An 18242-nucleotide genomic window follows, 5' to 3' on the forward strand; every position below is an offset into this window, starting at 1 on the left:
TACGGTGGTTAGGGTAGCCGACGGTGGCATTGTGGGTGAGAAAAGGAGAAGAAGAAGCTCGTCGACGGAGAGGGGAATGCTAGGTTGAGCTCCTTTGATTTGGTGATGGGAATGAATAGAGCTTGGGCACAATCCATCATAAAATGCACGATATAAGATTTTCAACGGAAAATTTTAAATTGTCTGTAACTATTTTTCAATAAAAAAATTAATTTTTTCGACGGAATTATCGATAGATTCTCTTTTCCGTCTGTAATTTATGCTAATTCATTTTTTTTGTTTTCCGAAAAAAATCCCTCTAAAATTCTGTCTGTATTTCCGTGGGATAAAATATGTCGAAAATATCCGTCTATAATAACTAATTTTCTAGTAGTGAATGGGGGCTTCAACATCAACATTTTGATCCTTTTTTTGCTTTCCTTTATTGGATTAGTGTGTTTATCAGTGAGGGTTTGATTAGCTTTCTTCACAAGTTAATTAAATTTATAATGTTAACATACTTTTTCGTTAAAAGAGCGAAAATGCTGACCTTTCATCATTTGAACTTCCAAAGACAATGAATATCTACATGCTTCATCTCCCTCCCTCGTTCAAGATAAATGGTAAAACTGATTTTAAATATTTATGTTGTTTTAGGTGATTACATTCTTACTTTATATAATCTTGGTAACATATAAGCTTCGTTTCTCGTCTTATTTTTTCATGTTATTTTTCCTTATGCATTTCATCACTTGTTTTATCTATCAAACTGTGATGATGCTAGGAGTCATCATTTGGTGGCCTTGCACTGTGGTCGTTCTATACTTTTAGAATTTTCTATTTCTGGTTCTAGTTTGTTCATATAAACTGAAGTAAACAACATTTACAAAAATTGGGTAGAGGATTGATATTTGGAAAGGGGCATAAGCAGCTGGATTTTCAGAATAATGAGAGAAGAAAAAAGATTAGGAAGTTCAAATCAGCTTGGAAATGTGTTTATTTTCTGTCAGCAGAAGTTTTTGCTCTTTCCGTAACTTATGATGAACCTTGGTGTTCATACCCTGGCCCAATAGTAAAGGCTCAGGTCCAAACAAAAGGCCTAATCCCACGGACTGAGCCTCACCCGGCACCGACCTTCGTCTTACGAAGTCGGCACTCACCACGACCTGTTCTAAAGAAGTCGGGAACGAGGGTTAGCTGGCAGATAAGCACTCATTCAGATGGGTAACTGCCCCTAAAATCTCTCTAACCACTTCCAATATCCATATCTTAACCTCCACAAGATAAAGGGACGGTTAGCACCCTAAAAAAGTGGCACTACTCCAACGGTGGTTATTGGTTCACCACTATAAATGCACTGACATTCCTCAGGTATCTCTAAATTCCAATACATTCTAAACCTGCTTAACCCCACGCTGACTTAGGCATCGGAGTGTCTTTGCAGGTACCACCCCCCATTTTTTCACATACACAACTCGGAGGCAGCTCCCAGACGTAAATCAAGTCGGAGACCACCCTTCTCCAATGCTTGGGCCTCACAAACAAGCCCAACCACCGTCCGATTCTAGGTAAGCCCCGAAACATTGGCGCCGTTGCCGGGGAACCGAGAGGTCAACCAGTGATGGCGGACAGATCCCCCGAAGAGGGTCATGTGGAATCAGATTCTGAACAAGAGAATCTGGACACCGGAAACAATGACGCAGACTTGACCCTTCACCAGGAAACCAACGATCAGCACAGAGAAGGTACCTCCGGAGTCAAAAATCCGAAGGCGAATTCTTCAGAAGGGCGCGACTCGGAGAAAGATGGACCATCCCACGCAACTGAACTCATGGGACTAGTCCACGTCCACCAAAGTCGCTTGGAACAGTTAGAACAGGAGCGGGAGCTACAAAGGGAGACTGAGAAGAACCTAAAAGAGGAGATGGAACGACGAAAAGAGTTAGAAAGAAAACTCTTGAAGTTGGAATCCTCCCTCAAAGGCCGGAACTCCCGCGACGAACGAGAAGAGCCGCCCATAGAAGGGGAGGACCCTTTTAGTGAGGACATCATGAGGGCAAAAGTTTCAAGGAACTTCAAAAGCCCCGATATGGACCTCTATGGCGGAACCACGGATCCAAAGCATCACTTAAGCAATTTCAAAAGTCGGATGTACCTGACTAATGCTTCCGACGCTACGCGATGCAAAGCTTTCTCGACTACCCTATCGAAAGCAGCAATGAAGTGGTTCGACAGCCTCCCTCCAAGGTCGGTCACCAGTTTTGAAGACCTCTCAAGGAAGTTTTTGATGAGGTTCTCTATCCAAAAAGACAAAGTGAAACATGTGCCAAGCCTCCTGGGAATAAAACAGGAGGTCGGAGAATCCTTACGAGCCTATATGGAAAGGTTCAACAAAGCATGTTTAGAGATCCAAGACCTGCCCACCGAGGCAATCATAATGGGGTTAGTCAATGGGCTTAGAGAAGGTCCTTTCTCACAGTCCATATCCAAAAGACACCCCATCTCTTTAAGTGATGTATAGGAAAGAGCTGAAAGGTACATCAACATGGAGGAGAATGCTAAGCTGAGAGATCCAAGTTGGCGACCCGGACACCTTCCCTCAACAAAAGAGAGGGAGAGGGAGCCCAGGAAAAAGGAAGAACTCGGCCTCGATAGACCAAGGAAATATCACTCTTATACTCCTCTAAAGGTTTCTATAGTGGATGTATACAGAGAAATTTGCAATACCGAAAGGCTGCCACCTCCCAGGCCCATTAAAAATAAAAAAGGGGGGAGCCGCAGCGACTACTGTGAGTACCATAAGATATATGGTCACTCCACAAACGACTGTTACGACCTTAAAAATGTGATAGAAAATCTGGCTAGAGAAGGTCGGCTTGACAGATATCTCATAGAAAGGTCGGACAGTCATGGGAAGAGAAAGCGAGACGATATGGATAGAAGAGACCCACCACCGCAGACTCCGGAGAGACATATCCATATGATCTCAGGAGGGTTTGTGGGAGGGGGACTCACCAAATCCTCTCGTAAAAGGCATCTCAAGAGAGTCTACCAGGTCGGAGGAGAATCATTCGACCTCCCTACCATTTCATTCACAAAAGAAGATGGGCAAGGAATAATCCCTGGACACGATGATCCAGTGGTAATAACTATGATCCTAGCAAATGCCCATCTCCACAGAACCCTAGTAGGCCAAGGAAGCTCAGCGGACATCCTTTTTAAGCCCGCTTTTGACAAACTAGGGTTGGAGGAGAAATAATTAAGAGCTTACCCCGACACCTTATACGGATTAGGCGACACGCCAATAAAGCCACTGGGATTTTTACCCCTCCACACCACTTTTGGAAAAGGGGAAAAATCAAAAACTCTGAGTATAGACTTCATAGTCATCGATGTAGGGTCAGCATATAATGCTTTAATCGGCAAAGCTACCCTTAATCGACTCGGAGCGGTGGTATCCACTCCCCACCTTTGTATGAAATTCCCGACCCCAGCGGGGATAGCAACGGTAAGGGGAGATCAGAAATTGGCAAGGAAATGCTACAATGAAAGCCTAAACCTGAGAGGAAAAGGCAGAGAGATTCACACAATAGAACTCGGTGGTGCAAGGGCTAGAGAAGAGCTGCGACCACAGCCAGGAGGAAAAACCGAGGAGATACAGGTAGGCGAAGAGGAAGGAAAAAATACTCACATAGGAGCCAACCTAGGGGAAACCCTAAAACAAGGGTTGACTAAGCTTCTAAGAGACAACTCCGATCTCTTTGCCTGGAAGGCCTCCGACATGCCCGGGATAGACCCCGAGCTCATGTCCCACAAACTCTCGATCTACTCGGGGTCCCGACCCATGCAACAAAGAAGGCGCAAGCTCGGCCCAGAACGAGCCCTAGTAGTAGAAGAACAAGTACAGGCGCTCCTAGAAGCCGGCTTCATCAGAGAAGTCAAGTACCCAACATGGCTAGCCAATGTAGTGCTAGTCAAAAAACAAAATGGCAAATGGAGAATGTGTGTCGACTATACCGACTTAAATAAGGCCTGTCCTAAGGACCCTTGTCTACTACCAAGTATTGATACCCTAGTAGACTCCAGCTCGAGGTATCAATACTTGTCGTTCATGGACGCCTACTCGGGGTATAACCAAATCCCGATGTATGAGCCAGACCAGGAAAAGACATCCTTCATCACACCTAGAGCAAATTTTTGCTATGTGGTCATGCCATTTGGATTAAAAAATGCAGGGGCCACATACCAAAGGCTGATGAACAAAGTGTTTGCTCCCCACCTTGGGAGCCTAATGGAAGTATACGTCGACGACATGCTGGTGAAAACCAAGAAAGAGGTCGACCTCTTGTTAGACCTCTCGCGAGTCTTTGACACCATAAGGTTACACGGGATGATACTAAATCCCGCAAAGTGTGCCTTCGCGGTAGAGGCGGAAAAATTTCTAGGGTTCATGCTGACACAAAGAGGGCTTGAAGCCAATCCCGATAAATGTAGAGCTATCCTGGAAATGAAAAGCCCGACTGTTTAAGAGAGGTCCAGCAGCTAAATGGCCGACTCGCAGTCCTCTCCAGATTCTTGGTGGGATCAGCACTAAAATCCCTTCCACTGTTCTCCTTATTGAGAAAGGGATGTCAATTCGAATGGACTCCTGAATGCGAGGAGGCATTTCAGGAGTTCAAAAGATTCTTGAGCCAACCTCCGATTCTGACCCGACCTGTAGCTGGAGAAGACCTCGTCCTATATTTATCTGTAGCAGATAAGGCTGTCGCGTCAGCCCTGATAATAGAAGACGAGGTCGGCTAGTGACGTTAGGATTTTTGCCAGTAAAGAATGTCATAAAAATAGTCGTGTTGTAGATATAGTCTCTAAACCGACAGAAATCCCTTCGTACAAACGTTTTGGTTGTCACAAGTAACAAACCCCTTTAAAATTGATAACCGAGTATTTAAACCTCGGGTCGTCTTCTCAAGGAATTGCAGGGAGGTATGTTGGTGCACGAAATTGCAATCACACTTTTGTAATTCCGCACAACTAACCAGCAAGTGCACTGGGTCGTCCAAGTAATACCTTACGTGAGTAAGGGTCGATCCCACGGAGATTGTTGGCTTGAAGCAAACTATGGTTATCTTGTAACTCTTAGTCAGGATATCAATAATTATCAGGATTAATTGTGAAAAGTAAAAGAACATGAATTACGTACTTGTTTGCAGTAATGGAGAACAGGTTGAGGTTTTGGAGATGCTCTATCTTCTGAATCTCTGCTTTCCTACTGTCTTCTTCTTCATGCACGCTGGGCTCCTTCCATGGCAAGCTGTATGTAGGGTTTCACTGTTGTCAATGGCTACCTCCCATCCTCTCAGTGAAAATGTTCAACGTGCTCTGTCACAGCACGGCTAATTATCTGTCGATTCTCAATCGGGTTGGAATAGAATCCAGTGATTCTTTTGCGTCTGTCACTAACGCCCAACCCTCAGGAGTTTGAAACTCGTCACAGTCATTCAATCCTCGAATCCTACTCAGAATACCACAGACAAGGTTTAGACCTTCCGGATTCTCTTGAATGCCGCCATCATTTCTAGCTTATACCACGAAGATTCTGATTAAAGAATCCAAGAGACATTCACTCAATCTAAAATAGAATGGAGGTGGTGGTCAGGCACACGTTCATAAGCGAGAATGATGATGAGTGTCACGGATCATCGCATTCATCAAGTTGAAGAACAAGTGATATCTTAGAATAGAAGCAAGCGTGATTGAATGAAAAACAGTAGTAATTGCATTAATCCATCAAGACACAGCAGAGCTCCTCACCCCCAACCATGGGGTTTAGAGACTCATGATGTAGAAGATACAATGAGAAACGTGTAAAGTGTCATGAGGTGTAGATACAATGTCAAAAGATCCTATTAATAGTGAACTAGTAACCTAGGGTATACATAAATGAGTAAATGACGTAAAAATCCACTTCCGGGGTCCACTTAGTGTGTGCTTGGGCTGAGCATTGAAGCTTTCATATGTAGAGACTTTTTCTGGAGTTAAACGCCAGCTTTTATGCCAGTTTGGGCGTTTAACTCCAATTTTTATGCCAGTTCCGGCGTTAAACGCTGGAAATTCTGAAGCTGATTTGCAACGCCGGTTTGGGCCATCAAATCTCGGGCAAAGTATGGACTATTATACATTGCTGGAAAGCCCAGGATGTCTACTTTCCAACGCCATTGAGAGCGCGCCAATTGGGCTTCTGTAGCTCCAGAAAATCCACTTCGAGTGCAGAGAGGTCAAAATCAAACAGCATCTGCAGTCCTTTTCAGCCTCTGAATCAGATTTTTGCTCAGGACCCTCAATTTCAGCCAGAAAATACCTAAAATCTCAGAAAAACACACAAACTCATAGTAAAGTCCAGAAAAGTAAATTTTAACTAAAAACTAAAAAAATATAATAAAAACTAACTAAAATATACTAAAAACATGCCAAAAAGCGTATAAATTATCCGCTCATCACAACACCAAACTTAAATTGTTGCTTGTCCCCAAGCAACTAAAAATCAAGATAGAATAAAAAGAAAAGAATATACTATAGACTCCAAAATATCAAAGAAACTTAGCTCCAATTAGATGAGCGGGACTAGTAGCTTTTTGCTTCTGAACAGTTTTGGCATCTCACTTTATCCCTTGAAGTCTAGAATGATTGGCATCCATAGGAGCTCAGAACTCAGATAGTGTTATTGATTCTCCTAGTTAAGTATGATGATTCTTGAATATAGCTACTTTATGAGTCTTGGCTGTGGCCCAAAGCACTCTGTCTTCCAGTATTACCACCGGATACATACATGCCACAGACACATACTTGGGTGAACCTTTTCAGATTGTGACTCAACTTTGCTAGAGTCCCCAATTAGAGGTGTCCAGGGTTCTTAAGCACACTCTTTTTGCCTTGGATCACAACTTTTATTATTTATTTATTATTTTATATATATATATGTATAAATTTTTTTTTGAATTTTGTATTCACCGCTTTTTCTTGCTTCGAGAATCAATTTGATGATTTTTCAGATCCTCAATAACAGTTCTCCTTTTTCATCAATCTTTCAAGAGCCAACAATTTTAACATTCTTAAAACAACAAATTCAAAAGACATATGCACTGTTCAAGCATTTATTCAGAAAACAAAAAGTATTGTCACCACATCAAACTAATTCAACTAGTTTCAAAGATGGATTCGAAATCCTGTACTTCTTGTTCTTTTGTGATTAAAGCATTTTTCATTTAAGAGAGGTGATGGATTCATAGGACATTCATAGCTTTAAGACATGAACCTTAAATTTTATTAATCATGAATTAAGAACAAGACTCAAAAATAGATATAAGATAAGAATAATAGTAATAGAAAACAAAAATTCAAATAGGCTCCTAATGATAGAGGTTATCACAGAGTTAGGACTCAACAACCTTGATTTTGAGAAGTGAATGCTCCTTCAACTTGAGGGGAGAACTTTTGGCGTTTCAACTCTTGAAGTTCTCGCCCCTGCTTCTCTTGTTCCTTCGGCAATTTACAGAGCATGCAGTTCTGATTCTACTATTCTTCCTTAAGTTGTTCCATAGTTTCTTGCAACTTGGTGATAGATGCTTCTAGGCTGGCCCAGTAGTCAATTTCAGGAAATTCAGGGAGGAACTCCTGCGCCCTCTTTTTGATAGAGTTGTCTTGCATTTGTCCTTCCATTGACTTCTTGGTGATTGGATGTTCAATTGGTATGAATTCATCTACTCCCATCTTCACCCCAGCCTCTTTACAGAGCAAGGAGATCAAGCTTGGGTAAGCCAGTTTGGCTTTAGTGGAATTCTTGTTTGCAATTGTGTAGATCTCACAAGCAATCAGATGATGAACCTCCACTTCTCTTCCAAGCATAATGCAATGAATCATCACTGCTCTCTTGATAGTGACCTCAGAATGGTTGCTAGTGGGCAATATGGAACGCCCAATAAAGTCTAGCCAGCCTCTTGCAATTGGTTTGAGGTCTCCCCTCTTGAGTTGGTTTGGGACACCTTTTGAATTGGTTATCCACTTAGTTTCAGGGAGGCAAATGTCCTCTAGAACTTGATCCAACCCCTTATCTGCTCTCACCATTCTCCTATTAAGGATTCAGGATCATCTTGCAGTTGAGGCAATTTGAAGACCACTCTTATTTTGTCCAGATGGAAGTAGATAACTTTCCCTCTGACCATGGTTCTGTAAGTATGGAAAGCAGTTCCAGTCATTCTTTGCTTATCTGTCAGCCACAGATTTGAGTAGAATTCCTGAACTATATTTCTTCCAACCTTTATCTCAGGATTGGTTAGAACTTCCCATCCTCTGTTTCGAATTTGCTCTTGGATCCCTGGATATTCATTTTCTTTTAGATCGAATTTGACTTCCGGGATCACTGACCTCAGACCCATTATTTTGTGATAATGGTCTTTATGTTCTTTGGTTAAGAACTTCTCTTGATTCCAAAGACTCTTTGGATTATTCTCTTTCTTGCCTCTTAAATTGGTTTGTTTTCCCTTAGGAGCCATGATCTTGATGAATCTTGGCTTAGTGATCACGGAAAAGCACACCAAACTTAGAGGTTTGCTTGTCCTCAAGCAAAAGAAAGGAAAGAGGGGAGAGAGGAGGAGAGCAAATTCGAATGGTGGGGAGAAAGGGATGGCCGAACATGTATTTATAAGGGAGGGGGAGAGAGTTCGAAAATTTTGAAGGAAATTTGAGAAGATATGGAAAGAATTTGAGAAATATTTGAGTTTTTGAAGAAGATTTGGGAAGGATTTGAGAGAGATTTGAAGAATGATTTTATTTTTTTGAAAATCTGAGGGTGAATGATGAAAGTTTGAAATGTGTTTATGTAGAAAATTATGGATCAAAACAGGAAAGTTTGAAAAAATTTTAATTAGAAAGCAAAATCTCTGTCCCCCACCTTTCTGGCGTTAAACGCCCAGAATGGTATCCATTCTGGCGTTTAACGCCCAAATGTTGGCCATTGTGGGCGTTTAACGCCCAGGTAGGTACCCTGGCTGGCGTTAAACGCCAGAATTCCCTTCATCACTGGGCGTTTTGCTAAACGCCTGACAAACCCCAATTTGACGGTTTATCTTGTATTGATTTTAGGGGATTTTATAACCTTTTACCCACATTTATTCAATGAAATAGCATGGTTTTGTAACTTCTCCCTTAATTGTGCTTAAGAGTGAAAACATGTTTTTTAGGACTTAAAATAGCTAAATCTAATTCTCCTTGATTCCATTAGATGCCTTGATATGTTTGTTAAGTGATTTCAGATTTAGGAGGCAAAGATTGGATCAAGGGAATGAAGAAAAAAAGCATGTAAAGTTGGAGAACTCATGAAGAAATGAAAGAACCGGAAAGTTGTCAAGCCGACCTCTTCGCACTTAAACGAACATAACTTGAGCTACAGAGGTCCAAATGATGCGGTTCCAGTTGGGTTAGAAAGGTAACATCCGGGGCTTCGCAACGATATAATATTTTCCATAGTTGCTACACGTATGGTGGCGCGCACGCGCATAGTACGCCCACGCGCCGTTGCTGCCACCTAGTCCACTTGAAGCAAAACGTGGCCAGCGATTTTAGAAGCCTTGTGGGCCCAATCCAACTCATTTCTGATGCTATTTAACCCAAGGAGTGAAGAGGGAAACACATGTTAGTTACCATTAGTTTAGTTTTAGTTTTAGAAGTAGTTTCTAGAGAGAGAAGCTCTCACTTCTCTCTAGAATTAGGATTAGGATTAGGATTAGTTCTTAGATCTAGGTTTTAATCTTTGCTTTCTTCTACTTCTACATCTCAATTCCTTGTTGTTAGATTCATTCTTCTTCCATTCTTTTGTTGTAATTTCCTTTATGTTGTTCTTATGCTTTGTTGTAGATCTACTATTGTTCCTTCCATTTTCTTTCAATTCAATAAGAGGTAATTCACAATAATTGTTCTTCTTTACTTTTCTATTGTTGATCTCTTGTTTTTGTAGTTGTAGATTCCTTTAATTCTTGCATTTAATAATGTTCACTTCTATTGCACTTTATGTGTTTGTTGAAATGTCTCTTTTAGTTTTAGTGTAGAATTTGTTCCTCTTGGTCTAGGTAGAGTAATTAGTGACACTTGAGTTATCTAACTCCTTTGTTGATTGATAATTGGAGAGATTGCTAATTGGTTTGGAGTGCACTAAAGCTAGTCTTTCCTTGGGAGTTGGCTAGGACTTGTGGCTCAAGTCAATTCATCCACTTGACTTTCCTTTCTTTAGTAAGGGTTAACTAAGTGGTAGCAATGAACAATACTCATCACAATTGAGAAGGATAACTAGGATAGAACTTCTAGTTCTCATATCTTGCCAAGAGCTTTGTTAGTTGTTAGTTTATTTTCATTGCCATTTACTTTTCATGCTTCTTATCCAAAACCTCAAAACACATCACAACCAATAATAAGACACTTTATTGTAATTCCTAGGGAGAACGACCCGAGGTTTGAATACTTCGGTTTATAAATTTTAGGGGTTTGTACTAGTGACAAACAACTTTTTGTATGAAAGGATTATTGATTGGTTTAGAAACTATACTTGCAACGAGAATTCATTTGTGAAATTCTATACCATCAAAAATCTATTCGTCAAAATGGCGCCGTTGCCGGGGAATTGCAATGGTGTTGTGTTATTGGTTATTGTATATATGTGAATATTGTGAATAGCTTGATTTTTGGATTGCTTGCTAGTTTTTGCTAGTCTTAGTATTTTGTTTCATTATTTCTTATTAGTTTTTGTTCCTTATTTTCTCTTTCCATTATGAATTCTCATTTTGGCTATGAGTGTGATTACAACTATGTTGTAGGTGATGAGGACTATAATGGAGATATGTATCAAGGATGGGACAACCAAAGGTGGGAGGAGCCATATGCATATGATCAATATTCTTGGCAACAACCTCCACCAATGAACTATGAAGAAGAGCCATTCCATGATGCATACCAATCAAATGGCTATGGTGAATCTCCTTGTGACTTTCAAGAACCACCACCATATGCTTATGAGTCATATCCTCAACATGACCCTCAACCACACTCACAAGCCTATTTTCAACAAACACCTCCATATGACCATGATCCTTACCCACCATACCAACCTCCTTTTGAACCATATGAGCCATACATGGAACCACAATTCCAAGATTACTACTCCCAAGAACCACCTCAATACACACCACCACCTTACCAAGAAGAACCACCTTCCTATAATGAACCCTTTCTCCAAAATGATGAACCCTCCCATCCACCCCAATCTCTAATGGATGAAACCCTCGGTGTTCTTCTTCAAGGACAAGAGGAGATGATAAGGGATGTGCAACAATTCATGACCGCCTTGGATGAGGTGGTAAACCGGCTAGCATCCAAACTTTTGGACACTCAAGAAACTCCCATAGCTACATGTGGAGAATCTAAAGAGGAGCATAGCTTAAAGGAGAGATTGGAAACTTCGGTGGAAAAGGAGGAATGCTACTTTGTGTTAGAACAATTGGAGGAACCTATGACCATTGAAGAAAAGGAAGAAGTGGTTGAAGACTTAGGAGATGCGGAACTTCCATGGGAGCCTAGAGTTATAGAAAACCCCTCCAAGAAGATTGAAGTTGATGTTGAGGAGGACTGTGCACAACCTCCAAGGCATATCCCATATGAAGACTTGGAAGGAGTAAAGCAAGAATTGAGTTCCCTTGGTGATGAAGATCATGCATCCAATCTTCTTGGTGAAGAATCCTTTGAATTTGAAGAACCTTCTCCCAATGAATTTGAAAGTGATGTGGAGGTAGATTTCTCTCAACCTCCCATTTATGACTTGAGTTATGGAGAAGAGTTAGATGAAGTTGATGAACAAAGGATTGAGAATGAAGAAGTTTATGAAGAGGTGGAGATTGACAAGGAAGCAAACAAAGGAGTAGAGCTTGCAAGCACATTGGAAATACCTCTCCCCAAGCCACCACCATCCACTCTCTCATTCAAGTGGGTAAATTCCTTATACTCAAGCTTTATTATTCCCCTTGAATATGGTTTGCTTGAAACGGATGGTCAACTTAGATATATTTGTCGCTTTAAGAGTAAAAAGGAGATGGTTAGTGGTTGGAAATTCCATCCTAGGTTCACCATGGTTACATGTCCAAAGCTTGATAGCAAAGGTTGGTGTATAACTAAAGTACATGGGTCTAGAAGGATGTTTTGTCACTTTGTTGAGAATTCACCTTACTCACCACCCACATGGATTAATGATAATCAACTTGGAGATGGGTGTGAAGACAAAATATGGGATCCGGGAACACATGAGGATCAACATTGGGAGCCCATGGTTTGTGAAGAACTCCATCAAAGCTTGGAGATATTAATCTTGAATGATGGAGCTTATTGGAAGTCCAAGCATTGGTGGAAGTTCCAAGATGAGTACAAGCACAAGCCACCTTGAGAGGAGCTCCCCATAAGTCCAACTTAAGGACAATAAATAAAAGTGCTAGGTGGGAGACACCCCACCATGGTAAAATCTTTTCATTTTCTCTTTTGAATATATGGGTAGAATTAGTTTAATTCCATGTTTTGGTAGTTTGTTAAGTGCATTTGATAGTTTAGTATGTTAAATAAGGTTTTATGGTGTTTTGGTAGCTATTTGGAAGTTTGGAATGCTTGGATTGGTGTAAAAACATACCAAAAAAATTTTTTTTTTTGAAAAACAGAGCACCATCCACGCGTACGCGCACTGCACGCGTACGCGTACATTGAGCATTTTCGACCATCCACGCGAGCGCGCCATGCACGCGTACGCGTGGGTTGAGAAGTTCCACCTTCCATGCATTAACCCGAGAGTTAGGCCCGCACTGTGCGCGCGTCGTGCCTTTAGCACAACCCCACTTGCGCGTACGCCCACATGACGCGTACGCGCCACTCTTGAAATAAGCCATTGACGCGGGCGCGCCATGTGCGCGTACGCGTGGATGCCCTTCCTTCACTACATTTCTTTTCTTCTCATTTATCCATTTCTTTCCTTCTCCTTTCTTCTTTCCTTCTTCTACCCCTCATCTAACACTTCCAAACACCATGGATAACCATTTATTTTAGTTAGTTAATTAGTTAGTTTTAGTTTTGTTTTCATTTTATTTTCTCTCCTTTCATCATAAGTGTTGGATTATTGACTTTGTTTACTACACATTGTTGCCTCCTTATTGCCTAAATGCTAATTTAGAATTAATGTTCTTAGATAATCTTTGTTGGATCCTATGATTGAGGTTATATTTTGCTACTTGGTCTTGAGTTTTTCATGCTTATCTTTTGAAAAATACCAAGTGATAAGAATTGCCTTCGAGCTTGTAACTCTTCTTGAATTACATGATTTGGCCACCATGTGATTTGAGCCTTATTTTGTGATTAGGCAACCTCTTGATGATGGATGATGATGTGCATTTACTTTAATGCATGGTATTTAATGATCATATGCATCCATATACTTTAGCTTGAATGCTTCCATGCTTCTTTAATGCTTGTTTTACCTTACAAGTTTACTTAAAGCATCTCAAGCACACTAGAATGAGTAAAGTGCATGCTTCTTTTGTGACATAACTTTTATGCTAATGTGTGTTCTAAACCGCGCAATTTAGAATTCACACACCTAATATTTCTTAATGTCACACTAATTCACTCACTCAATTCTAGTGATTTACCTCACTCCAACAAAGTATGCTTCCTTGATTTTGTATTGTCTCATCTTATGGTGTTATATTTTTGTTTTTCATGACGAATGCACCACAAGCAATAACGGAAGCAAGACTAAGAACACGTAGTAATCCGGAGAGTCGCCGTACCCCCTTGCTCATCTTTGAGTGCACCGAGGACGGTGCAAACTTTTAAGTGTGGGGAGGTCGTCCGACCGTTCGGCGATTTTGGGGTGACGAGTTTCTAATTCCAACACTTTTGCATTTCATTTTAAGATTTTAGGATTTTTACTTGTTTTCTTAATTTTTGCATATGTATACACAATAAGCATAGTCAAAATAATGAAAATTTTCAAAGATTTCTATCTATAGGGCACCAATTGATTTGAGTGAAAACTTTTCATAGAACTTGCTTGAAATATATATATTGTGGATCATATTTTTGAGCTAAGAACACAAGCTTGTGAGTTTTGAGCCTAATGGTGTGGTTACACCTTATAACCACTTATTTTCCATTCTTGTGTGTATTATTCTCTTTCTATGATTGTAATCTTTGATTTGTTTGATTCTTTATGTCCATTATTTTGTGTATTCATGCATTTATATGATTGAGGCCATCATTTCATTTAGCTCACTTACCCAAATAGCCTTACCTTTGATCTTCCATTGTTAGCCAATTTGAGCCTACGCTTAACCCACTTTGTTCTTATTTTAGCACATTACAAGCCTAACGCGGAAAACAATAAAAGTCCTTATTTGGATCTTTGATTAGCTTAGGCTAGTGTGTGTGAGTATCATTCAAGTGTGGGAATCTTGGGACATTGGGTGAATAAAAGGGTGTATTTTGTATTATTATTGGAAATATTGGGAATTGGGTACATACTCATGTATTAATCAAATGTAAAACCTTATGCATTGAGGTTCTTGTATATAGAAAAAAAATGAGAAAAACAAAAGAAAAAAAGAAAAAAATAAATATGGAAAAGAAAAAAAATATAGAAAAAGAAAGAAAAAGAAAAAAAAGAAAGGAATAAAAAGGGGACAAAATGCCCCAAATCAAAGTATAGTCCAATAAAATCAATGCATAGGTGTTGTGAAATTAAAAAGGAATACATGAGTATGTGAAAAAGTGAGGAATGGGTAGTTAGGTTAGAACTTAATTGTATAGGATGTCATAGGCTAGGTGGGAAGTTTAAGCTTATCAAAGATTCAAATTCCAAGCTCACTTAACCAAATATGCATCCTACCTTGACCCTAGCCCCATTACAACCTATGAAAAGACCTCATGATATATGTATGCATGCATGAAATATTTGTTGATTGTTAGAAGAAAAACAAATCTTAGAAAGCATGATTAGGAGAGAATTGAGAGAATCGACCCTAAACACTTGAGCGAATAGAGTGCAAACACTACCGGTGAGGGTTTGAAGCTCAATTACATGTTTTCACCTATGAGCATCTCTTTTCATGCAAGTTTGTAAAAATATTTAATAACTCTATTCAATTGTGGAATAGACTTGCTAGTCCTTAGCCCTTGTGCATATATGCTTCTTGGAAATTGATTTATTTTGACCAAGCAATTGCATTCATGTAGATAGTTGCATATAGGTAGATTGCATTTAGTTAGTTTCCATTGAATAAATGCCATACCCTTACTTCATTCTTGGTTTAAGCATGAGGACATGCTTGATTTAAGTGTGGGGAGGTTGACAAACCCCATTTTGACGGTTTATCTTGTATTGATTTTAGGGGATTTTATCACCTTTTACCCACATTTATTCAATGAAATAGCATGGTTTTATAACTTCTCCCTTAATTGCGCTTAAGAGTGAAAACATGATTTTTAGGACTTAAAATAGCTAAATCTAATTCTCCTTGATTCCATTAGATGCCTTGATATGTTTGTTAAGTGATTTAAGGTTTAGGAGGCAAAGATTGGATCAAGGGAATGAAGAAAGAAAGCATGAAAAGTTGGAGAACTCATGAAGAAATGAAAGAACCGGAAAGCTGTCAAGCCGACCTCTTCACACTTAAACGACCATAACTTGGGCTACAGAGGTCCAAATGATGCGGTTCCAGTTGGGTTGGAAAGCTAACATCCGGGGCTTCGAAACGATATAAGATTTGCTATAGTTGCTACACGTATGGTGGCGCGCACGCGCATAATACGCGCACGCGCCGTTGGTGCACGTGGTTCACTTCATGCAAACTCGTGGCTAGCGAATTTACAAGCCTTGTGGGCCCAATCCAACTCATTTCTGATCCTATTTAAGCCAAGGATTGAAGAGGGATGGACATGTTAGTTACCATTAGTTTAGTTTTAGCATAGTTAAGTTTTAGAAGTAGTTTCTAGAGAGAGAAGCTCTCACTTCTCTCTAGAATTAGGATTAGGATTAGGATTAGTTCTTAGATCTAGGTTTTAATCTTTGCTTTCTTCTACTTCTACATTTCAATTCTTTGTTGTTACATTCATCTCCCTCTATTCTTGTGTTGTAATTTCCTTTATGTTGTTCTTATACTTTGATTGTAGATCCACTTTTGTTCCTTCCTTTCTCTTTCAAATCAATTCAAAGTAAATCATAATAATTGTGTTCCTTTTGATTTGTGTTGTTAATTCCTTTCAATAATTGTTGTTAGATTTTGTTCTTGTTGTTGATTTACTATGTTTCCCTTTTATGCCTTCCAAGTGTTTGATGAAATGTTTGGTTGGATTTTAGAGTAGGATTTTATACTCTTGGCTTGGAAAGGTAACTTAGGACCTCTTGAGTTACTAATGTCCAAGTGATTGATGATTGGGAGCCATTGACTCTAGTTCTCACTAATTGAATTAGTGGAGAGTTAGGACTTATGGACTAGGATTGATATAGCTCATTTGACTTTCCTTTACTACTAGTTAGAGGATGATTTAATGAGATTAATCCTTGCCAATTCTCATATTGTGCTTAGTGATTAGGATAGAGATCCTTGACCACCAACCCTTGCCAAGACATTTTTAGCCATTAGTTTACTTTCTTGCCATTTATCTTTCATGTTTCTTATCCAAAACCCCAAAATAACTCATAACCAATAACAAGACACTTTATTGTAATTCCTAGGGAGAACGACCCGAGGTTTGAATACTTCGGTTTATAAAATTAGGGGTTTGTTACTTGTGACAAACAATCTTTTGTATGAGAGGATTATTGTTGGTTTAGAAACTATACTTTCAACGAGAATTCATTTGTGAAATTCTAAACCATCAAAAAATCAATTCATCAAAATGAATAGATTTTTGATGGTATAGAATTTCACAAATGAATTCTCGTTGCAAGTATAGTTTCTAAACCAATCAATAATCCTTTCATACAAAAAGTTGTTTGTCACTAGTACAAACCCCTAAAATTTATAAACCGAAGTATTCAAACCTCGGGTCGTTCTCCCTAGGAATTACAATAAAGTGTCTTATTATTGGTTGTGATGTGTTTTGGGGTTTTGGATAAGAAGCATGAAAAGTAAATGGCAATGAAAATAAACTAACAACTAACAAAGCTCTTGGCAAGATATGAGAACTAGAAGTTCTATCCTAGTTATCCTTCTCAATTGTGATGAGTATTGTTCATTGCTACCACTTAGTTAACCCTTACTAAAGAAAGGAAAGTCAAGTGGATGAATTGACTTGAGCCACAAGTCCTAGCCAACTCCCAAGGAAAGACTAGCTTTAGTGCACTCCAAACCAATTAGCAATCTCTCCAATTATCAATCAACAAAGGAGTTAGATAACTCAAGTGTCACTAATTACTCTACCTAGACCAAGAGGAACAAATTCTACACTAAAACTAAAAGAGACATTTCAACAAACACATAAAGTGTAATAGAAGTGAACATTATTAAATGCAAGAATTAAAGGAATCTACAACTACAAAAACAAGAGATCAACAATAGAAAAGTAAAGAAGAACAATTATTATGAATTACCTCTTATTGAATTGAAAGAAAATGGAAGGAACAATAGTAGATCTACAACAAAGCATAAGAACAACATAAAGGAAATTACAACAAAAGAATGGAAGAAGAATGAATCTAACAACAAGGAATTGAGATGTAGAAGTAGAAGAAAGCAAAGATTAAAACCTAGATCTAAGAACTAATCCTAATCCTAATCCTAATTCTAGAGAGAAGTGAGAGCTTCTCTCTCTAGAAACTACTTCTAAAACTAAAACTAAACTAATGGTAACTAACATGTGTTTCCCTCTTCACTCCTTGGGTTAAATAGCATCAGAAATGAGTTGGATTGGGCCCACAAGGCTTCTAAAATCGCTGGCCACGTTTTGCTTCAAGTGGACTAGGTGGCAGCAACGGCGCGTGGGCGTACTATGCGCGTGCGCACCACCATACGTGTAGCAACTATGGAAAATCTTATATCGTTGCGAAGCCCCGGATGTTACCTTTCTAACCCAACTGGAACCGCATCATTTGGACCTCTGTAGCTCAAGTTATGTTCGTTTAAGTGCGAAGAGGTCGGCTTGACAACTTTCCGGTTCTTTCATTTCTTCATGAGTTCTCCAACTTT

At 39.5% G+C, this 18242-nt stretch overlaps 1 pseudogene; it reads left to right on the top strand.

Annotated features, from left to right (window-relative positions):
- The first annotated feature begins 556 nt into the window (after positions 1-556).
- LOC112701483 (ceramide synthase 1 LOH3-like) overlaps positions 557-18242 on the top strand; it is a 47635-nt pseudogene continuing 29949 nt past the window's right edge.

This window comes from Arachis hypogaea, chromosome 7 (assembly GCF_003086295.3).
Source record: "Arachis hypogaea cultivar Tifrunner chromosome 7, arahy.Tifrunner.gnm2.J5K5, whole genome shotgun sequence".
NCBI lineage: Eukaryota > Viridiplantae > Streptophyta > Magnoliopsida > Fabales > Fabaceae > Arachis > Arachis hypogaea.